Source organism: Prinia subflava, chromosome 9 (assembly GCF_021018805.1).
Source record: "Prinia subflava isolate CZ2003 ecotype Zambia chromosome 9, Cam_Psub_1.2, whole genome shotgun sequence".
NCBI classification, from domain to species: domain Eukaryota; kingdom Metazoa; phylum Chordata; class Aves; order Passeriformes; family Cisticolidae; genus Prinia; species Prinia subflava.
In genome coordinates, this window is record NC_086255.1 from 34,638,937 (window position 1) to 34,666,279 (window position 27,343).

The 27,343-nt window shown below is 42.6% G+C and overlaps 1 protein-coding gene across 1 annotated transcript in view; it reads left to right on the forward strand.

The window, feature by feature from the left end:
- CTNNA3 (catenin alpha 3) overlaps nt 1–27,343 on the forward strand; it is a 419,849-nt gene that overhangs the window by 210,728 nt on the left and 181,778 nt on the right. The window lies entirely within an intron of this gene.

The window sequence follows — 27,343 nt, forward strand, 5'->3', positions numbered from 1 at the left end:
TTGAATTTTAAAATGTGTAATGTTTGAATACATACATCCCCTGAGATTGCAAGAAGCTCAATATTATTGCAAAATAGGACACACTGGTAATAATAAAAGAAACCACCAATTTCATTGGTTTTTTTAGATTCCAAAAATCAGAGGTGAGGAACAAGATAACTGTGTTCTGAGTAAATTCCTTATGTGCCTTAGTGTGACTGGTTTAATAACAGCTAAGTGGTTTGATGCTGAAGTGAGGGAGGATGCTATAGAAGAGGTTCTGTACTGAGAAGTTTATTTTTCTTTCAAGGAAGATGGTATTAATATAAATCACATTAAGTTACTGATGATAAAAAATACAGCCGTAAATGCCACCAGTGCTGGCATAATTTTTCAGGTTGGTTATCTGAATATAAGTGGCAGCAATCACCCCAGCACAGTCGTGTCTGCTGAGGCCCAGTTGTTAATCCAGTGTGCCTGGGGGCTGGAGAAACTCTCTTTCCCTGAAGGTATGTTGCATTTTTGGGGTATTCAAAAAGTTAATTAGGAGAAGGAGGTAAGCTGAGCTTCATGCTTTCTCTGCTGTTGTAAAACCCCGGCTCCTCCTGCAGCTGGTAAACACCAGTGAAGTTCAGAGCTGTGAACAGACTGCTCTGTTCAACTAATACAAGGGGAGAACACCAAACTAATAACTAACAAGCTAACACCAACTAATACAAGGTATATGCTGCAGTCTTTAGGTAGGCTCTAAGGAAATTAAATAATTTATGGCTTCTTCTGCTGTAATAGAAATGCATTTTTGTTCTCTGGTTTGACAAGTTTAACAGTGAGTGAGTAACTAACCCACCTGATTGCCTCTAACAGCCAGAGAAATGAAACTTTGTATTTTGTATCTTCCACATAAGCGGAGATGCTGTGAGGAATCTGTGTCGCTTCAGTGAGCTGCTTTCCTTAGATCCTCCAGGGGACAGAGGGCATTCCTGTGATCCTTTGGTGGGCCAACACAGCTCTCCAGTGCTGATTCCCCACTCAGGGCCTAAGTCAGATTTTAGTAGAAATTGTTGAAGTTCTCTACAGTGTAGGAGAGCTTAATAAGGTTTAGGATGCCAGACTTCAAGTGTCCCTCCCTTAGCCACGTCCACAGATGTTGAAACTGTATCCAGCTCGATCATTGTGTAGTGTGGAAACTTTGTTCTAAAGCAGCCGGAGTGTGGTGTGTTGTGGGGTTTTTTTTATTTTTTTGTGCGTGTGTGGTTTTTTTTTTTTTTTTTTTTTTTTTTTTTTTTTTTTTATGTGTAAATCTTACCATAGGGGCTGGAAGCTAAATGATAGGGAAAAACCTCAAACATTTAATAGAAATAAGCTTGTAATTGCATTTTGTAAAGTATTTTAAATATTTGAAAATACTAGCTTTGGTGTTTAGCATTACTTTGATGGAAAACAAACAACCCCCACAAAGGCAAAAAAAATGAAACAAACAAGGCCTCCATCCCCCCAAAATATTGCAAGTCTTCCAAATTGCCATTCCAGGGTCAAAACCTGAAATCTAAGTTGCATGAATGTTACTAAAAGTTTGATATGAGATGTTGAACTTCAGAAATAGGCTGTAAGAGTATAAAATGCTCTTTGTAGGGAGGCTTAGATTTCTGCATTCAAAAATATTTAGCAATTCTTTGATTTTTTTTCCCAGTCAGACATAGGTTTGAGACCCTATATCTGTGTGATGACTAAAATTACCTTTGTAGACGTGCATGTTTTCAAGTGAAGTCAGAGTTTTGGAATACCTGTGAGAGGTAGAAACAAAAGCAAAAGCATTGATACTTCAAGATGCCCTTGGAGACCTGTGATACTACCTGAGAATCAGGTGTTTTGGAGTGAAAGGTCGGTACTTGGGCTTGTGGATTTGTGAGCTGGGAACCACAGAGGCATGAAGGCACAAGCAGGAGGGATCAAGCTCTGAGGAGGGAGATCTGAGGAGTGGATCTGTAAGGCAGGATGGGAGACAGTGGGGACATGGAAGTATTACTTGGAGAGGACGTGTCTGTGGCATTTGGAAAGGCTGGCACTGGAGGATGACTGGACAGCTGGGGTGTGCCCCTCCTCTGCTGTCTGCAGCACAGGGCTGCTGGGTGTGGCCCTCCCTTGCTGCTCAGGGCCCTCCCAGGGCTGCTCTCCACTCCCTCATAATTCCCACATCTCCACTTGATTATAGTGCAGAGTGTAAGGCCAATATTGGCTGCACTGAGATCTTTGTCAGGAAATGCACTAAGCAGGCATGGCAAACTGCACGTGCATCTCTTCATAGGCACATCCCCTGCTTGGGTGACAGAAACATTTGGATTCACAGTTAGGTATTTCAGTTATTAATAAAAAATACACCATTTTAAGGTGTTTGTTTACACACATTTTGTAGTTGCACTTGGAAGACCAAAGAAAATGTGTTTTTCAGAGTGCCTGGCGTAATGTGGTTGGTGTGATGGCAAAGTCTTTAGCACTGGTAGATTTTGTCCCCATTGCTGTTCAAAACTGAGGAATTCTGATGTGTGAGAGGTTTTGTTATTAAACTAAGACACTTAAGTGGCATCTAGAAACACGTGCTTTCTACTGGCACTCATGAATTCACATGGCAAGGTTTGAAAATAGTGGTGTGTACAGTGAATACTTCTACAGTGGCATATGCATTTTATGAACTGTGAAGAGGATAACCTACTAAGTTTATTTTGGTGGAAAAGATCCAGAAGAATGAAAATATCTATATAATTTCTTTAGTAATTGGCATGGCTGTTGGAGGTATGCTGTCTCTCTGGCTTAATTTACTATGGATTATTTTAGTTCAATACATATTTTAGTGTGCTATGTCATTGTTTAGTTTAAAAGATGAGACTTTTGTAGGAATCTTCAGTATTTCAATATGAAATTTTCAAAGTGGTGCAAGTGATTTAGAAACCTAATTTATGGACTGTGAGGACAATTCTGGTAACTAAGGCTTGTTATCATCACAGAGTTTATTGGATTAAGGGAATAGTATTGGATCAATCCCTCCTCCCTCTTGTATTTTAATCATCTAAGAGAATATGTGACACCCTCCAACAAACAAAACCAATAAAGGGCAGTTTTTATCTTTGTTTTGAGATGAAACATTGCCCTAGCTGACCTTTTCTGTCTGGAAGTGAGACCTGGAAGCAAGAGGCACAGGCTGAAAGCATGTCAGGCTGAGTGGTGTGATATCCTGAGACAGGTGTCTGATCTCTGCGTGAGGAGGGGAATTGGATGCACTCTTACTTTCTACCAATAACCTGTGGCAGTTGTTCTTCTTTGTATCATTTTCTGAATTGTCCGCTGAGAACTGGCTGTCTTCTCCCTATGGATTGATTATAGAGGGAATGCAGAGTGCTGTCTCTAGATGGCCTCCAGTTTTATGACTGAGAAATTCACATGGCTGCCTGGATCCAGCCTGAAATTTCCAGTACAGGAGGGGGTACTGTATGTAAGGATTAATTCAGTTTTGCCTCCACTCAGTACAGATTCTCAGTTTAAACCCTCTAGCTGTTCTGAAATTTAGTTTGAAAATGCTGCAGATTGAAGGGAATTAACAAGATGTCCATGGAATTTGGGACAGACATTCAGAAGGGGCTTCCACTGTTTGGTACGTGATCAGCATCAGTGTGAGCTATCGGCAGTGTGGTTTTCAGCAGTTTCTGCTAGTCTGCTTTTCTTTCAGATAGTAGCATTGAGATGTGATTGGGAATTCCAGGAGAGACACTTGTCACTGACATGTGTTTTTGCTTCTCCTGTTAGGTAGCATCTTGCACTGGAGGGAAGGGAAAGAGGGAAAAGAGAAGCATCTTTGAAGTAGTTACAGTTCATGGAAAAAGTGGAGCTGTGATCCTGGCTGATTTCTGTTTGCCTCGTGCTGGGGGAAGTAAAGGAGTCAGAAGAGACTGAGCTCAGGCAACCTTGCAGTCTCCATCCCTTCATTCCTGATGAGGCCTGAAGGGGTGAAGAGAAGGGGAGAACACCAAAAATTAGTACCTCTCCAAGCACGGGATTTGGCCAAACGTTTTGTCACAAACAAATTAATCTGCTCAAAGCAGCATTTGTTTGTGAATCGTTCACGAGCAAGCATTCTTCTTCACTTATATATTATTAATGTTGACATAGTTTGTGAACAAATGTTAGCCCTTGGGCAGAAAGTGTTTGCTTGAATTATTTGCAGTGTATTGCTGATGGCGTGCAGTTGCTCACCTGGGTCACAGAGTATTGTTTTCATTGGAGGTTCAGTGACTGAAGAGCAATGAATTCTGTGTAGGTAGCAGTGAGACACAGCTTCATGCACTGCAGCTGTGCATTTGTACTGAGAGGTGAATGCCAGCCCTGGCTCACCGAGGCCCAAGGTCAGCAAGTTGTGCTGCACATTGCCAATAGGTGGGAGCACATTATTTGGAAATTACCTGTGTGTATTTTTTCTGTCCTACATCCTTTTCATAACATATTTGGCTTATTATTCTCAGAGACAGAATCCTGAGCAGTGGGGACCTGTGGCCTGATTTCTTACACTTGTATTTGTATGAAATCCCAAACACTTGTGTATCTTTTTTGAGTGTGATTGGGTGTTACATAGTGCTGAATTAACTGGAGCCGATCTTGTGAAGGTCTGAAAAAGCATTGCATGTGAGCACAAGCATCATACATGGGGTCATTTTATGGTTTGCTTTTGTGTCAGGTGGATTGTTCTGCTGAATTATGGCAGAGATTACTTTTTGTTCACTTTACCATTGTAAACTAAGTGAATGGTTCTTTTTGGACCTGTATGGTAGGAGAGAGATAGTCATATGAAAATTCAGTTACTTGGAAGCTTGGGAAATAAGGAATAATAATAATTTGTATTTTTTAGTATCATCTGGAGTAGCTGAATAGAAAGAAAAAACTTAGGAGCAACAACATACTAAAGATATGGCATTTATTCATTTGAATCTTTCATGTTTATTCTTGAAGATAATCCTCCCTCTTGATAAGGGCTTCCTCACATCAGTCTATTTCTGCAGTCCATTATTAATGCAGGATGTGTGTATATATATATATATATATGTATAAAATGCAGTCCTGTACACAAGTGGTAAACTTCTTTGCATGACAGTGGATTTTCTATTACTGTTTAACACTGTAAGTAAAAAGAGAGGAAAATATAGTAAAAATACAATATTATTTTAATGGCACATTGAATTTGTTTATCTATTCATACGTGTTATAAGTAATTGTTATTTTTATATGCTACTATTTGCATTTTATAGTGCATTCTTGTAGGCAATACTATTAACACAACTCTAGCACTATTATTGAGCAATGTAAAACCATATTTTAGTGGTTATATCATCAATAAAAAAGCTTTTTCAAAACCAGTTTTTCTACATCTTGAAATTTTGTTTGAGCTTCAGATGAAAGTTATATGTCTATAGATTAGAATGAATGCTACAACAACACGGTATACATTGTTTTGGTTATAAAGTATCTGTATTTAAAAACAAAATCAAGGCAAACCTTCTGAAGACAAGGAGATGAGCACAAAATCAGTGCAGGAGCTCATTAGTTCTGTCCCGCTGGATTCCAATGCTGGCTTCACTTGCTGCTGGGAGAAGGTGAGGCCAGTGTGGGGAATCTTTTTGTTGGTGTGCAAAGTTTCACTGCACTCAAACCCCCTCTACCATGCTGCTGCTTATTTGATTGGACTTCTTCACACCTAAAATTGGAAACTTATTTGATGTGTTTTCCTGGCTTGAGGCTTTTACAAAATAATTGCTATTTAGCTTGGGTTCTTAGCAAAATGGAGCTTAAATGATTACATTGCTGACTGTGGACCCCCCTTTGTTGGAGTCTAGAACATCCCTCTGGCCACCCTGGAGGGCTTGGAGACCGGACAGGGGGGTCTGGGATCTGTACAAGGGGGTCAGCCAGCCTCACACAGAGCCCAGGAGGACACTGCCTCTGATCCCTGGCCATGGGAGTGAATGCCCACATTGTATGAACAATCAAGAGCTGGGAGAATTCAAAATAAGTAGTATTTAGTTTATCATAGAATGTAAATGTAGAATCTAGGATTCTCAGTATATGGGCTTGAAGAGGCAAGATGGAGGAATTGGGGAGTGGCCCCTGTGCTTGCTCTCGTCCCCCATTTTCTGCTGAGTTGGATCTCAAGGATTGGTTTAGAGTAGAAATGACATGTTAGCATAGGGAGTAGGTATTGGTAAAATCTTTTAAATAAAAAATATGTCTCGGACAGTGGTTGGGTCAAGGGTGCCGTACATAAGGTGCGGGGCTCTCTGACCCGCCCAGTCCCCCGCGTGTCCTGCTCTGCTGGAGATGCCTCACAGAGCTGAGAAAGAACTAAGATAAGGTTCCCTGCCAGGGAGGCCTGGCAGAGTTGAAAAAGGACTGAGATAGTGAAGAATAAACAACCTTGGAAATGTGCACTGGCGGACTCAGCTTGTCGTCTCTACCTCTGGTGTGTAACACTTAGGGCAAAGAGAAGAATGAAAACCTTATTATCTCTGGGAACAGCAACCCAGAGGAAACTCCCAGGGAACAGCAACCTTGGGGGAACCCTTATTACCTTGGGGAACAGCAACCCCAAGGAGAATCTCAGGGAATCAATAACCTTGAGACCCCTTGGTATACATCCCCAGCAAGTCCCTGTTGGCAGGCTCTACTCAGTTCTCAGAGGCCTGTACAGTCTTACACATCATTCTGAGAGTCAAGATCATGTGTACTAAATATGAGTTGGTTTTACTCTTGATAGGGTTTGAATTTCACATTGTGTTGTCTCCTGGGGCCTTGTTCATATCTTACTCTATAAAATGCTATAGTAAGAAAAAAACTTCTGGAAATAATGTGAGGAACATTCTTGTAATTCTCAATCTACTATGGGTGTTCATGGAGGATCAGTAGATGAGTCTGGAGGACATTCCAGAAACTTCACAGAATACCTGTGTTCTCCCAGTGTTCAGCACTGCTGTGGTGGTGAATTGGTTTGTCTGCAGTCTACATGGGACCCTTGTCCATTAGCTGCAGCCACGTCAGAGGGTTGTCAGAACAGCAGTCAGCCCAGTTGTAGTCCCAAAGGTCAGGGCATGGGTTGGAGAGCACGCTGCACCTGGAGGAGTGTGCTGCTCTGCTCCTTTCACCTGCTCTGAATCTCTTCCTGCCACCTGCAATCCAGTGAGCAGCAGTGACATGACAGGACTGTGGTGAGGCTTGGCCGTGTTCCTTCCACTGCAGGGCTACAGCTTTTGACTTTCAAGGGAGGGGAAGTGGGGCAAGGGAGGATGGGTGTTTTTGGAGTGCTGTCTGTTCCCTAACTTGGGTGGCTTTCATGGATACAGAACTAGTAAAGCCTGATAACCTAATTGATTCTCACCCTTAATGGCATTCCAGAGGTCCATCTGAGACCACAACAATGACAGTGATGCATCTAGAATGGCTTTGCAAGAGCAGAGTTTCTCACATACCCTGAAGAGGCATTTTGGGTGACACAAAACTACTTCTGGGTTCTCCCTGAAGTCACCAACAGCATCAGGATCCCCAGATTGGTAGGGCTCATTCAGCTCCTCCACAGAGGATATACAGGCACTGCTGCAGCTGCAGACATTGTAGAATGAGGGATGAAGGCAGGACAGTGAACTTCTGTTGTCCTTTTTCACATGTGACAATCTTAAGGCAGCAGAATGGCCACAAACTGTGCTCTGAGATCTTCTGCAGTTCCTGAGATGAAGCAGTGCAAATTCACATTTAGAGGGGTAAAACCTTACATGAAAGACCTCCAGCGTGGGCTCTGGCTCTTAAAAGATACAAAGTCTGTGAACAGGGGATTAGTAATCAGAGGAATTCAGGGACAAAGAAAGCTTAGGGAAGAAATGAAAAGAGAGAATTGTGATTTCATAGCAGAAGTAATGAAGGTAGCAAGAGAGAGGCCGTGCTAAATGTAATCAGGCATTGATTCCCTTTGGGGAATGACAGAAGCGGCAGCGCTGCCGGGGCTCGGTGCCAGTTCCATCCATCGCCAAAGTACCCATGCAGCTGTTGTTTGGAGATAGCATTTCTCTGGAATGTGCCATTTTCTTCTATTCCTGGGAGGGGGAAGTGATAGCTAGTTTATTTGAAATCCATCTATGTAAAATGTATTGCAAACAAAGGCTGCACATGCTATCATGGCACGCTTTCCCCCATTTTACAGTCCCTGCATAGATAGTATACCCTCCTTCAGATTCTTCAGTGGGGGGGCTGTGCATGAGTGACTTGTGGCATACACCAGCCTCTTGCTCTGAATAATAAGCAAAATTACTTAATTGTGTTGAAAAACATGTTTTTTATGCTGCTTAGTAGGAACCAGCTCAGGCCTTAAGGGAAATGTCCTGTTGTATCTTGTTGGCCATGAACAGCTGTGTGTGTGCTGGTGATTGCTTGGTGATTGCATTTCTGCCACGCCTGAGCTCTGTGTGTCTGTGTGTCTGTCTGTCTGCAGCTCTGGGGAAAAGCCTCCCACTCCCCTGTATCCTCACACCTGCTGCAGGGGGTGCAAGTGCAGCTTCCTCTGTGATGTGAGGCGAGTACTTGGGCAGTCAGGCCGTTCTCGTGTCTCTCATTGTATCTGAAACAGCTGAAGAGCCAAATCTAGGACAGGCAAAAGAAGTTTTAGACCAGGACTTTCAGAATATAGAACCAGGCTGATTCTGAACAGTAGGGTAAATAATTAGTCATAATGTGAAGATACATTTCAATTCCATGTTTTTAATTGTAGTGAGAATCCAAACTCTTCAGCTTGTTTTGCTGGGGCAAAAACAAAAATTAGGAGCAGTGGAAACTGGGAGATGAAAATTTGGATGTATTTGCAGACACAGAGACTCAGTTTCTGCCATTCAGTGGATCAGTTAGCTCTAATCATCTAGGCCAGCTGCTCTACATTAAGCTACACTAATTGGGGTAGTGTCTACTAAAATATTAGAAGATATATTGTAGAGAATTTAGCAATAACTGTAAAAGAGAATGAACATTGAATTAGGTCTTTGAATGAATTTAACCCCAAACTTCCCTCAGTATTTTTTTTTTGCACTAAAACAGCAAAATGTTCTTCAAATGCACGCATCTAATTGATAGCTGTACATTGCCAAAATTTCTAGTTTAGACTTGGTCCAGTGTATAACACGGGCTCTTCTTTGGCTAAACAAATGCTTTTGTCTCTAAACTAATGATATGCAATACCGGAGATTTAAAGCTAGTGCATTTATGATAGAAAATAAAATTAGAATTAGCTTTGTGAACAGAATTTAAGCATTAGATGAAGCATCAGCCTCTGTCCTGTTCACCCATCATTGTTTTTTTATCAGGTAAATGTTATTTTCTGTTCTCCCTGATCTAATATTTGCTTTCTGTTGGCCTGTTCTTTCTTGGCTGAGGTTACAGACTGTACCTGTGGTCGTGTTTCTTGCTGTGGAAAGCAACTGCACACAGGGCAGCGGTGGCTGCAGCAGTGCACACACGGCCCTTTGTTGTAGGTTTGTGACTGGGATGGAAGGGCTTTCCCCTTGGGAATGAGGAGAGCACATTCCGGTCTGTGTGAGTGAGCTGGGGCCAGCGGGGCTGGGGAGGAGGGCGTGCGGAGACGAGGAGCCAGCTCAGCACTGCCCGCGTTCTCTGCTTGTAGGGAGAGACTGTGAGCTGTAGTTGTCCTTACTGAATGCACTGGAAAGAAAGGAAATGTTGGGCTTTTTGAGTGCTAACTTCAAATAGAGCTCTCCATAGCATTGTAGTACGAGCAAATCTTCCTATTTGGCTTGAATATGTTGGTGTGACTTTTATATAGGGAAAACTCAATTGTGTTTTTGCTTTAGAAATCCTCTGGAGTTTTTGAAATGAAAAACATCTCAGCAGAATGTAGTTAATTTGAGTGTATAATTCCACAAAATACATATTTTTTGAAAATAGATGTTTTACTTTCCAGTAGTTCAAAGCTTTCTTGTGAAGAAAATATTCAGTTCTGCTTCCGTTTGGACAGGTGATGGTGTTACTGCTGCCTTCTGTGGACGTAGCATTGTTTTCTGTTTTCTATCAAATTGGTGAAATATTTTTGTATGGTCTGTGTGTTTTCATCCAGCTCTCTCAACAGCCAATTTCAGATGTTTTAATTTAGTGGCTAAAGAAATTGTAAAAATTTGCCTGACTCAGCAGGCATGCCTTTTAGGGTGATTTGTGGGCTTTTTCCTTTTTTTTTCTTAAAAAAAAAAAATCCCACAAAAACCAAAACAAACAACCACCACCAACAACAAAACAACAAAAACCCCCAAAACACCAAACCAGAAAATACCCAGGCATGTAATTTACAGTTCTGCAGTGAAAAAACTTTCATGGTGACATCATCAAACCCTTCTCAGAAGTGAGGGGGCCTGTGCTTTTTTCCACGCTGAGAGTGGAACTGGTGTCACTTGAGTTTCTGTATCTGCAGTGCAGGGGTCTCCACCCAGCCCAGCCGACGAGGGTCTGATCCCAGCGCTGGGGATGAGGCAGTGGGGCCGCAGCCTGACCAGCTGTAGAGGCCAAGTTCAGTCACAGAATGGCCTCAGCTGGAGCTGGCTCCACTGCCCGTGTTGGTTCTCTCTCCACTGGCACAGAACAGGCTCAGAGCAGCTCACTCCGGTTTGGGCATCAATAGTGGAGATACCAAAAGTCAGATGGTTTGAGGTGAATGAGAGGAGTGATTTTGCTGCATTCAATATGTGACTTCTCTCATTGTTGTGTAGCCAAGCGTTGACAAATCGATGGACCCAGATATTAAAAACAGAGACTTGAAATTTAAAGTGGCAAACATTTGATACACAAGGGATTCAGATATTGACTAATGGTAACTAGAAAATAGATCAGTACTTTCAATCTGTTAGTTTTCTACTGTTATAGATCAGAGAGCTTCATCAAAATACAAGAGGCTGGAACAGAATTCAGAGGATAATTAACCTTTAAGATCAGAAGCATAAATGCCTATACATTCCTTCCTCCTCTCCTCCAGCTGCCAGACATGTCTTGTCAACATAACGCAAACAGGAAATTCTGAGATCTCATAAACTAGCTGGGGAGTAGGTGTGAGTTGTTTGAGACTATCCTAAGCAATACAGGTTGTTTTAGAAAGCTGAATTTGCAGTTCTGAATGTGATGCGAGATGTCCAGCCAGCATGTATTCCCCTTCTCTTTTACATTCAATGCAGCTTTTAAGCTGTTCAGAGGGAATTGATATTTCCAAGATCTATGACTCTATCAGTGAGCTAGACCTATTTGGGTGTTAATCCAAACACTACACAAATCACTTTGAAGTAAAAAGAAAACAAATTTAAGTTTTGTGATGGTCAAGTGAGGACTTGGGAAAGCCTGGGGTTTCCTCCTTCATCCAAATAGAAATGACTCTGTGGAGGAAAATGAATACCTGGTTAGAAACAGAACAAATAAAAGAAATAAATAACACAATGCAGCACTGTAAGATCTTAAAGGCTGAGAAAATTAAAGGGAATTTGGCTATAATAAAGGTACTGTATCATAGTGAAGTGTAATGCAATTGTAATGTTGAGTCCATTTTGTGGGAACAATAAAAAAGACCCTAAAAAGGATTTTTTTAAAAAATCCCTATTCCATGGGATATTGCAAGTAAACTATACAAATATTTCTCATTCTTAATAATTATTTACTTTGAGCAATATTGTTATGTACTTGACATGCACACCAGTAAATTCCCACTAGGCTTACATCAGTACTGAATTGGTCCTGTACTTCCTGTCAATCTGTGCAGTTTGCTAGTACTTACTTTTATATTTTCATAGCTGCTGCTTCTGGAGCAATTGATTCTGGGTGTCAAAGAAGCTTTTTTTTTTTTTTTCCAGTGCTGAAGCTAGTCAAAATCTTACCCACAGATATTTCTCTCTATGTAGCAAATAACTGTGTTCCTGTAATGGTGATGAACAGTATTTCATGTGCATGTCTCATGTAAAGAATGCAGAGGCAAAATATGAATAGCACTGAGACTGTGCCTTTCCCATTATAGGAGGCGCTACATTACAGATCATTCTGCTGAGTTATTAACAAAGGCTTGGCTGGCCATTTCATAACTGCAAAGACACTTTGCAAACTGGCTAATACTAACAGACTTTTAGTCCAGAGTATTTATCATGGCTAAATGCAGTAAAAGTTGGCTTATTATCTCTGTGATTGGAGTCCTGTGTGGCAAAGCCACTCTGGAACAGTGGAGCTGGAGAGCCGTGGAATGGCATCCCTGTTGTCAGGCCTGTAGAGCAGCTCTGGCTGTTTCTTCTGCAGTCTTGAGGTGACAGCAGGTTAGACAGCCTGCGTGCTCAGCCTCTTCCCTGGAAAAGGAGGACATAGCAGGCTCTTGGCTCCACGTCTGCATCCCCATGGCCCCCGTGACCGCAGACATTCCCTAAGCCACTATACACTCGAGGTGCAAACCCCAGTTTGGATCCTGTTGTAATGGCTTTGTGCTTTCTTTTGTGCCAGGTCATCTGCAGCAGGAGAGGAGGTGTCATTATAGGGAATATTCCACCTGATGGAATGCTTTCAGTTAGGGAAGGGGTTGACAGTGCAGTTATTAGGGATTTTTTTACTGCTTTCTGGTAGATGCAGCTTGAATCTCGAGTCATTAGTGACCAAAAAACGCCTGCTGTGTGAAGGTTCAACAGGGGTCCATGTGCAGCAATGATCATAGTTTGAAGTTCATAAAACATTGATTTGTAATCTATCCAAATTGGCTCTTGTGAAAGGTAAAAGACATGCACAAGTGGCTGCTGTCTCAGTCTGGGCTGGGTGGTTCTGGCTCTCCCATCCTTCATCTTTTGACTTGATACGGTTTTATACTTAACGTGTCCTGCGTGACTCCTCATCAGTCACTCCGAGGTACAAAGTGCCTGAGTATTCCCTGTCAGCTGTTGTATTGATGGTGTGCTGTTGATTCCTAAACCTTCTGAGAGCAGAGAGTTTTAAAGCTCTATTGTTCTCTTTTCCCCAAGAGACTACTGGGAGACCTCTGTCCTCCAGCCACGCATTTGTTATCCGTGACTGCTGTGGGTGTCAGTCCTGCCTGCTCCTGCGGGGTGGAGGCTGCTGCTGGGGCAGCCTCCAGGGACAGGCCTGTGGGGATTGCCCACCGTGGCTGATCAACCTCCTTCCTCTGTGCCACTCCATGTGGGGAGAGCTCGCAGGCTCAGAGGAGTTTGTCCTTGGCTGCGCTCTGGGAAGCATCCTTTGTCCTTTTGGACAGAGAGACATCGGCACACATGCATTTTCACACTGGAGATCCAGCAGTGCTCTGTAGAGGCACCAGAACAACAGTACCTGAGAATGTCAGGGGTAAGGAAAAGGGCTTCTGTGGTTGTGCTCTATGTTCTTGAAAGGCAGGAGGCAAACTTAAACTTCGAAACAGGCAGTTGTGTTTGTTCTGCTGAAAAAGGTCTATCAACTGCAGTCAGAAGGGCAGTGCTTACTTTTATTTACTGGCATCTTTGTTTATTATCTTAACCCCAAAAGTAAGCACTGTGTGGACATGTAAAATGAATTAATTTCACTCTTGAGAGTTATTTCCTTATGTGAGAGAAGAAGAAATGATGAGTGATAGCTTGCTGTGCTCTGACCTGCCTTTTGACTGTAGTTTCTTAGCTAAACAAAGAACTGTTCATCCAAAACACTCTCAACTGTCACTTTAGAGAACATAAATAAGATTCATCCGTCCCTAAATCCATGGAACAAAACAATAAAGCAAAGTGCTTTTTACTGCTCTAATGATGACCAAGACAGAGGGATGACACTGCCTGTAAGGTTATATGATGTACACTGAAACCTCTTGCAGGGAGTCCTTTATCTTGGAAGTGATTAATTTAAGCTTTTTCTGTAATATTTAATTTGTGTCTTTGTAATGTGCATCAGGAGTCTGGCGAGCTCGGGTTCTTTCTATAGCCCCAACTCTGTAACATTTGCAGAAGAACTTTCTGGAATTTGTAGGGATTTATTTGGGAAAATACATATAATTTCTGTGCCCTTCTTGGGGTGTGTGCTTCACAGAGTAAGATCCAGGTTAAGCAGAATAAATGGATTCTAATTGTTCTACTTTGCATGACCTGCAGATGATTTTGTTCTTCAGCAAGTTAATTTTTATCACAGTTATCCTGATATTGTCTTTTTTTTTTCTTCAAAACTTATTATTGCTGTGAGGAAATACAATAGATTTGTACTGGTTATTGTCCTCTATTGATTTTTGCCTGGAAAAACCCAGGGAAGTTGGTATTCTCATTCCTCCTAACCTTGTCTTGGGCTGATGGCTAACTTTTCCCTTGCTCAGCAAGACAGACTAGCAAAAGTAGAAGATGGACCCATGTGTTGTTTGAAGGGGAAAAACGTTTAGCAGATGAAGACACAGCTTTGTAAACACAAAAGCAGGGAGACTGAAAGGTGAAGTGATTCAGCTGTTGGCAAATGGAGGCTGTCTATCCAGCTTGCCATGGCTGCCTTGGCAGTGTAGGATCGTTAGCTGTTAATGGCAGGTGTGGCACTGCATTTCCTCACCGCAGAGAGTTCCAGTGACAGCTGCTGTCTGTGGATACTGGCTTTGTGCTGTGAAATCCTGGCTGGCATTGGGAGCCTTGTCTCAGCAAACCCAGACTATTTGCTCTAGCTTGTTGCATTGGCTGTACCCTGTGTATGTGTTCAGTTCTGTTTTCACGTGTGACCCTGTTGAGTTAAATTGCCTTTTTTAGTCTTGTTTTCTATCTCTGGCTTTGCCATTGGCCTGAAGGTGGCAATGCATAACATCACCATTCTGTGCCTCGGTTTTCTCATGGGAAAGTCAGGGAAGAGTCCTTGCTTTCCTTGAAGAACACTTTGAGAAAAGCTGAGTGGAAGAGCTGACTTCTGCTGTTGTGTTTTACAGTTCTGCAGTGGTTCCCATTGCACTGTGGATGACAGGTGACATCAACTGATCCTACTGACATTATAACCAGGTACACACACCGATGGGTCAGTGTGTGCCCCTCAAGACACAGAACAGCTTCTGGCTGTAGATCCGATTCTTTTGCAGGAAGAGGAAATAAAACAATAAAGTAGTGGACGGGTGGCTGAGTGCCGGTGTCTCTCAGGAGTGTCTCTGCATTTTGTAAATCCTGAGCTGTGGGCTCTCCTGTGCTGGATTCACTGAGAAGTTCAGGGCACTGCTCACTTGGTCTGTAAAAAGGCAAGTGCTTAAAACTGTGTCAGTTCCATGCTTAAAGGATCAGATGACACAGTTGGAGAAAAGCTACTGTGGATCTCATGCTACTGAACACCTATATATAGTGTCATTATCCTCAAGTTGATTATTTGCTTTGGAGGAGCAGGAGCAAGGTAGATAATAGGATTTTATATTTTTTTGATGTTTACAGAGGTTTTAATGAGTGAGTTTTAATAGCAACATTAAAATGTTATGTGTCTCCCTGCTGTATTTCTGAGGTGGCGTGCTGTACATTTGAGCTTGCCTTTTGGTACAGACTTCATAGCCACAGTGATTTGCTGTTACATGAGACTAAGCTGCTTTAAATTTCAGTTTGCAGGGTTCTTACAGCTGGGCAGTCATGTAGCAAGTGGTACCTGTATGTTTTGTTTTCTCTGAACAAATGTTACATTGTGTGATTTGTATCTGTCTCAAAGAGAGGTTCGTCTTTGAATAATAACATACACTTACATCTTTAATTTGTTTTGTCCTTGTAAAGAATGGCCTAGTCAAAAATCAGAAAGTTCATAGAATTCTCTCTGAATCTCAAAGTACCCAAGATTTTTGCTTTTTGCCTTTAAAATATTTTTCCTTTTCATTAATGTAACAAAATTGTCTGTAACAGATATACTTGAAAAAGCCATCGATATCTTTAAATTGAAATTAGCAGTTGCTAATTGTAACATCTTTCTATGTGTGTATATTTTTTGTTAATTATAGGTTCAATGATCAGAAATCAGAAGCAATACTCATGTTAGAAAACTTCTAAATTAGCCACTGATTGACAATTTCAACAAACAAGCCACATGATAAAAGGCTGTGAGCAGAAGCTGAATTACTCCTTCATGAGCAGCTTCCATTGGCTTCCTTTAACACAGAGTTCTTTATTGAACCGTGAACATTTGGCAGGTGATTAACGTAGAAGTGCTACAATATGAATAAGTCCCAGGAACACTTACTTTGGAAAAACTAAAAAAGGAAAAGGAAATGGAAGAGAACAGCCAATTTCAGCTTCAACATGCACAGCACACACATTTTCCACAAAGACTGCAAAAATGAAGTGCCAGCGTGGACAGGTAGAGATGTAGTATGTGAGTTTACCAGCTTTTCAGAAACAGCAAAAGTAAAAACATCTGGGGTGCTAGTGCTTGATTTGAAACAGAGGAATTAAAATAAACAAGGGAAAGAAACTAAAAAAGTCAGTCACAATTGAACTCTTCAAGATGTGGAGAAGGTTTGAGGCCCAGAGCACTTTCATAGTACCTGTCAGAGAAGACTTTGAAATAGCCTCAGAAAGCTTAAGTCACTGAACAATAGTGTGAATGTGAATACAAAATAAAAAAGTTAAATCACAGGAACTTTAAACTAAGACATGCATAAGGGCTTGCAATAATTGCATATGAGGTGAGCCAGAAATGACAAATACTTTCAAGAGTGGTCACTGAGTGGAAATTCATCTGTGTTCATTAGGAAAGTAGTTGATAGGATTCTTGCTCCCACTTCTACAGTGGACAGCAGAGGTCATCCTCATGAAGCACAGGCAAGGAAATCACAGAAAAACTGACAACATGAAAAGCAATAAATCTTCAAAGCCCTGTAATCTTCCTTCCACTGAAGGTGATTGCCAGACTACAGCTAAGCTGTGCCTGTGTACTTGAGCGCTGCTGCTGCTGTCTGTTCGTGCGGCTGCCGTGTAAACTTCTAGTGCCAGGTGATAAACAGCATCGAGACAGTCGAGATGTTTATCTGGAGAGTGTTAGTGACAATCTTGTTCACTGGTAAACGAGGATGGGAGGCACAAAACTGGCAAGCTCAATCGTCTGCATAGTGCTTTATGTGATTAGACAGTTGGACTTTTTCATGTGATGTGGCTTCAAATCCCGTTTGCTCTTTTGCCCTCAGAGACTCATGTACTATCAATATTGTTGAGACCAAATCTATGAATGCATTTGTAGTTGTATCACAACGTTATCTGCTGTCACAGGAAGCTGCTGCTGCTGTTGTTGTTGCTGTTATTATTATTGCTGCTTTTATGATTGCCGCATTTTGTTCCTGTGTTCAACAATCTGGCCCACTGAGTTTTGGCAGCCTGTCTGCTCAGTCCAACATTACCCAGTCAAGTTTGCAAGGATGTAAAAGAGCTTGCTAAATACAGTTTGAATATATAAATGTTCTATCAGTTAGCATAAAGCCACTTGTAGTGTAGCCTGTGAAACCATTTCAATGTACGGTTATGAATAAATACCTGACTGTGATGTTGAAGTGTAAATATTTCAAAGTAAGCCTAGTACTCAGGGTACAGTCTTACTCATGTTATTACAGTGTATTTGATATGTCATTAAAGAACTGCTTTTTGAAGGTATTGCAAATTGTAGATGTGCTGTTTTCTAGTCTTCGCTGTTTTCAAGTATTATAATTCTTATTTTGCAACAGACTAAAGATGAACAGGTGAGAATCTCAGAGCATTAACCACTGTGATAAAGGCTGATTAGAAGGTTGGTACCAGTCTTCCATTACTGCAATGAGTATTGTCTTCAGTGCACTTACTTATTTCCAGCAGGGACCTCATCCTGGTGCACTGTGTGTAAGACGGTGAAAAAGGAGTTTATAGTGCACCCAGGTGAGCATTAGAGACATGGTGTCATGGCATGATTAATGTGACAGCTGATCCTGTCTGACCAAAACAGCGCCGGCTCTTTGTTGCATCGACTGCGCCTCTGCTCTATCATCAGCCTTGATAATGCTCTGCAGCAAAATTTGCTTGCCACAATAGCACAGAAGCTGCAGAAGGGATGTGGGTCCTGCAGATCAAAGCAGGCTGGTGATTGCACTTGTCTGTTCTATGTTTGCCTGTGTCAGCTCCAAATTACTTCCAGTCTTTCATCTGAATGGCATTTTTTTTGTGATTGTATCTGTGGACTGACCTTGCTTTTATTTCCTGGCAGACACATTTCCCTGCCCTAGAAGTAATATTCCTTGATATCAACTGTTTTCCACCCAAGGTGAACTTGTAAAAGTCCCTCTCCATACATTGTGTTTTTCATGTGAAGATATGCCCAGTTCATCTCTGCTGGTGAATAATGTACAGGGAATCACACTTTAAAATAATTTGTTATTTTCCTTTGAATTATAGAGATGAAAATATGCTTCCCTGTTTTCTAACTGGCCAGCACACTTTGTTCAATTTCCCTTTCAAAAGAGAAGTAGTGTTTTAATCTAATAGAAAATAATTTGCAAAAATACTTACTTTAAAAGGGACAGACATTTCATAACTTTTTGAGTGATATGACACTAAGGTCAGTGGGACACTTTTTGTACTGGGGCTCTCAAATATCCTTCTCCTTTATTTCATGTAAATAGAGAGTATATGATTGATTTCTTCCTTGCTCTTATCTCTTTTTGCTGTTGCAGCTTGTGTGCTTTAAATTTCCTGCCACATGAATATTCTTTATGCTAGCTTTTTTCTTAGCTTCTTTGTGAAGATTGTTTCCCTCTTTTGATGGATATAAAGAGTGTATTATTCATATTTGAAAGTAACTGTGGGACTTAAGTAAAGAGCCCATGTAGAGGTCAGAAAGCTCCAGGTAAAATCACCTCCAAATAGTCTGTGTTGCCAATACTGGATTATCCATCAGGAGTGCCTTCTCAGGGACGATGTCCAGCTGGATTGATGGCATGCTATATTCACTCACAGGAGACAAATCAGGGAGATTGCTGCTTTCTGTAGACATTCCTGATTCTCTGGTGAAGAACATTCTGGCACTACAGATTGGTTGTGGTAATTTTTTCCATCTATATGAAAAGAGGACAATCAGAGGATGAGGCCCAGCCTGGATTCATGAGAGGCAGGTCCTGCTTGATTAACCTGATCTTCTGTGCCCGGGTGACCACCGCAGTGCTGGAGGGAAAGGCGGTGTGCTGTGTGCCTGGAGTTTGGAAACGCCCTTGGCGCGGGTTCCCGGAGCGGTTTGGTGGTGGGAGCGGTTGCTCCCGCCTCGGCACTGTTTGCCGGGCTGGGAGCCGGCTGATGGCCCTGCCCTGGCAGTGCTGAGGGAGCTGCATCCAGCTGGGGCCAGCGCCAGGGCTGCTCCCCAGGGCTCGGTGTTCACTGTCTGCAGGGGTGATCTGGGCAGGGCATCGAGGGCACCCTCACGCCCTTGGCAGAAGGCACCAAGCGGGGTAGCAGTGTCAGTCTTCCGGAGGTCAGGAAGGCTCTGCCGAGGGATCTGCACAGGCTGCATCCAAGAACAAGGGTGTGGGGTTCAACCAGGCCTGCCCTTGGGCCACAGCAACGCCCTGCAGCTCCAGGCTGGGCAGAGGGGCTGGAAGGCACCCCGGGGTGCTGGTGGCAGAGGCTGAATATGAGCCCAGGTGTGCCCAGGGGGGCAACAAGGCCAAGGGCACCTGGGCTGTCACTGTCCCTGAAGGTGTTTAGAAGACATGTATATGTGGCACTTAGGGACATGGGTTAGTGGTAGGCTTGGTAGTGCTGGTTGAATGTTTGGAATTATGATCTTCAAGGTGTTTTCCATGCTAAACGTTTTGGTGGCTCTGTATTTCTCCTGTGTCAGGCTCTAGATCTGCTTGATGCTATCTGGAACTCTGCCAGCTGCAGTCTGAGCACACCGGTGGCCCTTCTCTGGCACTGCGTGGCTTGGAGGATTCCTGGTATTGCAGAGAGAGCCTGAGAAGGATCTGTTTGCAATTCTGTGTGGCAGGAGGCAGAGCAGAGTGATTTAAGTTGGGCTTTAACTCTTTAGATGACGGTTTAGTAGTGTTTGAAGCTGGAGTTCTGGCCGGGCTGTAACAACGTGACAAAACCTATTCACAAAGCTCTTCCCGGTAAAATTATTTGCAATGCCAGTATGTGTTTGTATGCTGCGTACTGTCTTTGCTCAGTGCGTGTTCTGTTTCTGGCAACAAGCACGTTGGGGAAAATGAGAAATGGCTGTAAACAAGGAAGGGGTTTGGAGCTCATGTCCCGCCGCTCCGATCGCTAGGGGTAGCTGTTCTTCGGCGTTCCATTGCCGAGAGCTGCCTCGGCATGGCACACATAACAGGCATCGCTGCACCGCTAGGGCCATGGCAGGCGGGATATGTGTTAACGAGAGACTCGCTAATTGATGACAAGGTGTTGTTTTCAAAAGCGTCCCACTTATCCAGGTTTTGTTTAAGGTATAAAGAATAAAAGGGACAGAATCAAAACATGGTCTTGAGTAGAATCTGCAAATGTTTATAGATTTTGTACTGTTAAACTAAAGGGGACTTAGGTATTCATTAGCACAGTGTTTTGTAGTCTCCAGATAGGAAATGTATTTAAAAGTCACTGATCTTGATTTGCAATTAAATCAAGTTGTCTTTATTGAGCCTTAGGTGAATGAGACTCTTGTTAGCAAAACAAAGTAAGAAAGGTTTGGATTTTCTGGCATGTGTCCAGAACCTGAAGAGCTTTTTAGAGTGTGTTAGCAATGTGGCAAATAGTCTCAAAACTTGTGGAGGTGAGTTCTTACTGAGGTCACAGATGGTACTTAGCATCCTTTGTAGGAACCACCAGCTTTTAGGGTTTCAGTCTGAGTCTTCTGTGCTGGCTCCTGTCACTTCACAGTATACAGTGCTAAGGAGAGGAGTTAAATTAGAAGCGTTTTTCTGTTTAGCAACATGTCCTATTAGTTTAAATACAAATTTCAGTAGTGGTACTAGTGTTGTTTTTGCTCTAAATAGGTACATGTTGTTCACACCTATAATTTAGGGTATTTTTTGGCTTATTAATCCGTGCATTGAAGCAGCAATTTGTCTCATTTAAGTGTGGATTAAAAATTGAATCAATCTTTTCTTAGCCTTTACGTGTTTCAGCAGTGTATATATCATTATGCAGCAAGGAGTATGACCCATACTTCGTGGAAGCTGTGGTGTAGTGGGTGGGAGCCACAGGACACTAGTAGCTAATGAGAGAGGACTAACTATTGCTAACTGTAGAGGATGCTTGCTGCTTCTCTAACAGCAGAAACATATTTTTAACAAAGATTCTGTTTTTTGAGCTTCACTTTTTCTTCCAAAATATGGGGGGGAAACTGCTTGATAAAGCCCTGCTTTGCAAGTCCACATTGGTCTCTAATAAGGCAGCAAGTAAACCCATTTACAATTACAGATGCTGTCTTCTGAGCTTCTGTCTGAGATGCCATTCTGCCACAGCTCATTCCTGCTCAGCTCTCGCTCTTCCATTGCTAAGCTTATTCCCGAGGTGGGAAGCTGTTTGTGCTCTGCCACAGCCTCAGTCGATCCGTACCTTCAATTTATGGCTGTGTCTCTTCATAGTAGGCTTGAAATGGACAAGGCACTTGCTTCTCAGTGATGATGTGGTTTTTAATTCTCATTAGTCCTTCCAAAGTTCAGAAATGGCAGTGTTGTATGAAGCAACCTCCAAAAATTTAAAGTTATCAAGAACCAGTGGTTCCTGTTGTTCTCTGCCCCATTTTGAATGTTCATGGATGCTGGAATTGAGTTGCTTGATTTTGTTGCATCACTGAATACCATCATATATCATTTAGAGCCCCTGAGTATGCTTCTCTTTGATATTTCAATTATATATGAAAATGAAAGCAAAGTGTTTGTGCTGTTTAGAAGCTTGTTCTTATTTCCTTTTTTTTAGCTTTATCAGCAAAGTTGTGTACGGTGTATTGAGGTTTACCAGCTCTTTCAACTAATGCATTGAACCTTTCAGTTTTGTTGTCTTGCTTTTATTTAGGCTCAGGTTACAGGTAAAATTTGAGTCTATTTATCTTTCAAAATGATATTGGATGGCATTAGGTTGGATCATATTTTAGTGGATGAAATTTGTTAAAAGCATAGCACTTACTTGTATATTGTACGTTTCCCAACCTTTTGATTGCTACCAAACTGCTTTTAAAACTGTTCAGAATGCAAAATTAAAAGTGCAACATTTTCAGTAAATGCCATACTTAATCTGTAGTGTGATAAGTACTTAAATATATTTTACATAACATGGGACCTTTATTTGCTTGTCTCATGAGGACTAAGTGGCTATTATAGTGTATTTCCTTCAGCCTATTTGATCTCCCCATGCTCATATTTCTGCTGGCACTCAGGTAGTGTTGGCTGCTTGCTGCAAGAACAGCCACAAAGTGAGCAGAGCTCAAAGCATCTTTTTTTGAGCTTCTGCAGAGTATGTATGCACCCATGTGTTCTAAACAAACCCTTCAGGTTTTTGCAGGCACTCCAGTGACTTTCCCTGTGAAAATTTCTTGAAACATGGATAAGAATACCCAGAGGCTCACAGTACCCATTGCCCGTGCGTGGTCAGGGACTCCTCAGAGCACTGCTGTTGTGCTGCTTATGGTAGATTTAACAGACATCTTTGAAAAGTTGGTTTGTCCTGCTCCCTGTGGCCTCTATCTCCCAGTATGGCTTAAAATTGCACTAATTTAAGAGAGACAGTGCTTTTCTTTGTTTTACATGTTTGCAAATGCTGTGGGATTACCATGATGGTTTAATGGGAGCACATTCTGTTAGACATCTGTCAGCTTTTGGGTTTGGACTTGGCCAGTGTGGGATACATGAAGTGATCCTGTTTGACTGTGTCATGTACAACACAAAATTCCTTTCTCCTTTTTCTCAGGGTGGTGTAAATTGGACATAGCTCCAGTGCCCTGCTGCTCTGTCTGATGCTCTCCTCTTCTGATCACTCAAGGCACAAGTAGTTGTGCTGAGAGATTTGATAGGATTCCCCCAAAGCCAGAGGATCTTTTATTTGGCACCTGCTCTGCCAACACAGGCTTATTGTCTTGAGGCGAGGAGAAGTACTGGGCAGGGATCATGGCATATCCAGTTATTGCCGTCTTCTGGCCTCGGTGCTGTGGCTCTCCCTGGCTTTGTTTAGCAGGCAGAGCCCAGCTGGAGCCGGGTGTTTCTGAGCCTGCCTTAGCAGGAGGGAAGCGCTGGGGCTCGGCTGTGCTCAGCGTGGCTGAGGGACGTGCCAGGGCGGGTGAGCCTTGCCCTTTGTGGCTGCTGGGCCTGGCGTCGCTTTGCTTTCCTCAGCTCGGTACCGAGGGTTTGGGGTAACGCCGCCGAGTGCCTGCAGCGCCTCTCACCTGTCAGTGCCCACCTGAGCTTTCCTGAGTGCAGCAAAAACGGGTGATATATTTTGTTTGCTGTTGTTATGGATGCGTGTAGAAGTGTAGCAGTAACCTTAAAAAAATCATGAGCTGGAGTGACAGTCTTAAGCAAGCAAAGCTAAGCCCTGGTTCTGCAAACTCATTTCAGTTCCAAGTATCCTCCTGTCTCATGCCTTCTGAATAGGAAACGACTCTTCCATAATTCATATTTTAATTTCTTTTTTGTAATTACAGAAGAAGCCTTGCCTGGAATATTTGCTTTGCCTTTTCTGCTTAGCTTTTCCATTCTCATTCTTTTATGATTGTGCTCTTATTAATGTTCTTTGCAGACACAGTGTCACATCAGCTTCGTGCTTTAGGTAATATGGTTTACTACAGCATCCATTTTCTCTTAGGCTATAAGCACAATCTGATACAAAGCCCTTCATGCACAGTTGCTCTTGTGGGTTTTTTTGGATCCCATTAATGTGGTTTTGTTCAATGATCACTTTTACTTGTTTTTTAATATATAATATTGTCATGTGATTGAACAGTTACTTTGTCTACTTTAGAAGATGTACTCTAACTAAAAATGAACATATGGCACCCTTGAATATCCCTGAAAAACAGGAGTTTCAATGTATACTTTCCATGTCAAAATTTTAGGAAGTTAACAAAGGAGGTTTCCAGCCTTTGTTTTTAGGCAGTGCTTGTTGTGGCACTCTGGAAGCATGGCCCTCTGAAGTCTCTCACATACAGCAAGTGCATGTGAAAGTGTCTTTGTTTACAAACAAAAGATGATGCCAAATTGAAGTTACACTTTCAGCACTGGGCCTTTTAATGGGTTTTAGACTTTTGTAAACTATTAATAGTTGAAGTGATTCCACTTCTTTCTCCCCCACAAACAGACATAAAATTCTCCTTGTGATTTTAGCATAGGGAGGTCAGGATATCTTTTGGTAGAACAGGAGGGGAGGGGATGGGTTATAGAAGAGGGCTTCCATTCTGCTATGCTGTTCTAGTGTGATAGCAGGTATTTTATTCATGAAAGTCTGAAGTAAAATAAATATATATGCTAAGTGTTACATTGTCTTCATTCTCAGAATTATACTTTTATTATAGTTTTACTATATGCTACTATTATTATAGTTTTACTATATGCTAAAGTCTCTTTGCATGGAACTTACTAACAGTATTTATGTGTCAAATTAATATAAATTTGGCTTTTTAATATCTGGAATGCTTAAACATGGCTCTCAAATATGGTAAATTGAGAGGTTTGTACACTTGCTGTTTTGAGCCTCTCATCAGTTTTGGCAGCCCTTTCAGTCCAAAGTAGGTTTATAGAGTAAGCTAAATACGGTCTGACATATTAATGTGTGTTTATTTTTGCGTGAGTGTGTGAGGGTTGCGCAGTGTTCGGGGAATGTCTGTGTCGATGAAGTGCGCGGGTGCCCGCGCAGGGCAGGTGAGGCTGTGCGGGCTGTCCCGGCGGCGCTGTCCCGCAGAGTCCCCGCACAGCGCCCCGCGTTCTCCCGCCGGCTGCCCCGGGCCGCTCGCAGCGTCCCACGGCTCCCCAGAGGGCTCCACGCGTGGGGCTGAGCCTGCTGAGCCGCAGGACAGCCCCTGCGCCGGCTACAGCCTGCTCCGGAGCGCTCCCTGCGTCTGGGACTGCAGCTCCGCATGGCTGCCGGGGACACCCGCAGCTCCACGGGCACTGCCCTGAGCGCCGCGGCCCCTGCGAAGAACCGGGAGGGGGCTGCTTTTGGCAGGGTGGCATTCATCAGTAATTGCGTGAGAAGCTTCAAAACTATCTGCCAGCCAGTAAATGGAGGTGGTAACTGGCTGCCCCGCCAGGACAAACACAAGCACTTGCACGGAGTAAAGCAGACTGCCTCAGCAGTGAGGTGTTGTGGAAGCGGCGGTGGGGCTGCGCTCTGCCCGGGCTGCCCCTCGCTCCTCCCGGTCAGGCACCCATCGGGGTGGGAGTCCCTGCAGTGGCGGTGCTGCTCTCACCTGCACCGGGGGCAGCAGGGAGTGACATCCCGGAGCAGACACCCGGTGGGCTCCTAAGGAAACCGTGCAGATCTCACACACCGGCGGTACAGTGTGCCCACTCCCAGGGTATGCAGACCTTTTAGCACCTTGATTACAGCTCCACACAGCCGGAGTATTTCTTTAACATAAGTAGCTCTTATATGCATTTATATAGAAATGCAAACTAGAAATGTTTGAATTTTCATGTGCATCACAACTGGGGAACCGTATTTATGAAGATCCTACTTAACCTTTTGCTTTTAATCTTCTGGCTGTATTTTTAACATTTCTTAACTTCACATGAAATTCAGTAGCACACATTTACAGCAAGAACAGGTCACTCATTAGATTTCAGCCAAGTATTTAATTTATTTCATTGAAAGTTGAAGGATTTAGTATAAATCTTAAAGGAAAAAAAGTCTTTGAGCTCTATAATATTTTTGTTTTACCCAACCTAATTCCTAATGACTTCTCTACTGATTCTCTTATAGTTATGTCTAGGAGTCTTATGTTTCTCCTTTCCTTTTTTTGCTGTATTCTTCCATGGAGCTGATGACAATTACATGAAAATTTAGGTTCATTTATAATAAATTAATTTCTTGGCTAATTGGAGATGTGAATAGTTAAAAAAATTTAACATGAAACTTTGCATTTTTAATTTGGACAAAAATTCTCTACAACATTTAAGGTAAAAGTCCTGCAGAAAATGAACTTTCAGCATGAAGTAAGATTGCTGTATTGGAATGTCAGAAATATTGCCTGCTGAGTTTGAATGTTTCCGCAGGTATATTTGGTTTGACTGCAGAGGAGTATGTTCTGAATAGCAGACTCTCCTGATCTCATGCGGGATTCTGCAGATCCCAGCCCTGCAGGAGACTCTAATTTTCAGTTGTCTTCCCCGCATGCCATCACATACAGCCTCCCTTGTTCCATTTGGCAGCTGCTACTTTTAACAAATTGGGGCTTTTTTCTCTCCTGTAGCACAGGAACCCAGGATCTCCAGGCTTGTAATCCAACGACCCAAGTAATGCACTGATTTCTCACTCTCCAAACCCATCTGCTGAGTAGATGGCTCTGCAAGGGCCCCTTTCTGGCAGTGTCGGTGTGAAAGCATCATGCAAGTGCTCTTCTACCAATCTCTTCTGTGTTCATTCCCCCACTAGTGCTAACAACAGAAACTTTCTGAGCTAGAGCAGATCTTCTCTAGCTAACAATAGTGAATTTTTAAATAACAGTTGAGTGTTGGGCACATTTAGTCATGAGCTTCTAGGAATGGCACCTTGGAGCCGTTTCCTTGTGTTGCTGTACATAGAGGGGTGTTCGGTTCAGGGGTGACTGAATTCCCCATGAAGTGGTGGCATCACCTGCCATTTGCTGTGATGATTCCCCAGGCCTCCTGTGCTCCTCCCTCTTACCTTACAGTCCTCTGCACAGACTGGGCAAGGATCAAAGCAATTCACACAGTTGGGACTCACTATCCACACGGGATGCTGGAGAGTGTTCAGCTGAAGTATTTGGAAATTTGAGAATATAACTTACTCCTCTCTGTGAAAGCTGGACTTCCATTCACTGCACATGCTGAAAGTGCCTCCCAGCCTCCTAGATTTGCATATTGCATCACAGCGTGGCGTTAAATTAAATTAATTACTCTGGATTAGAAAGGGATTAACTAATACAATGAATACGTAATTAAATGGAATTACATTTTTTGGTCTGTTTGGGGTTTCAGCATTTAACATATATTTAGAAGTACAGTTTTGAGCAGAGCCACAGCCATAGTGTGTGTGTTATTTGAAATTATCAAGCTCTGCCCGGTTCAGAGCTGGAGTCTTGGATAAGTGGCTTTTTTCTAAGGTCTCTCTCTGTAGGCCAAGTCCTGTCATGGGTCCACCTATACTTATCTCAAGCTGCTTCCTTGTGGGAAACTCCACAGAAA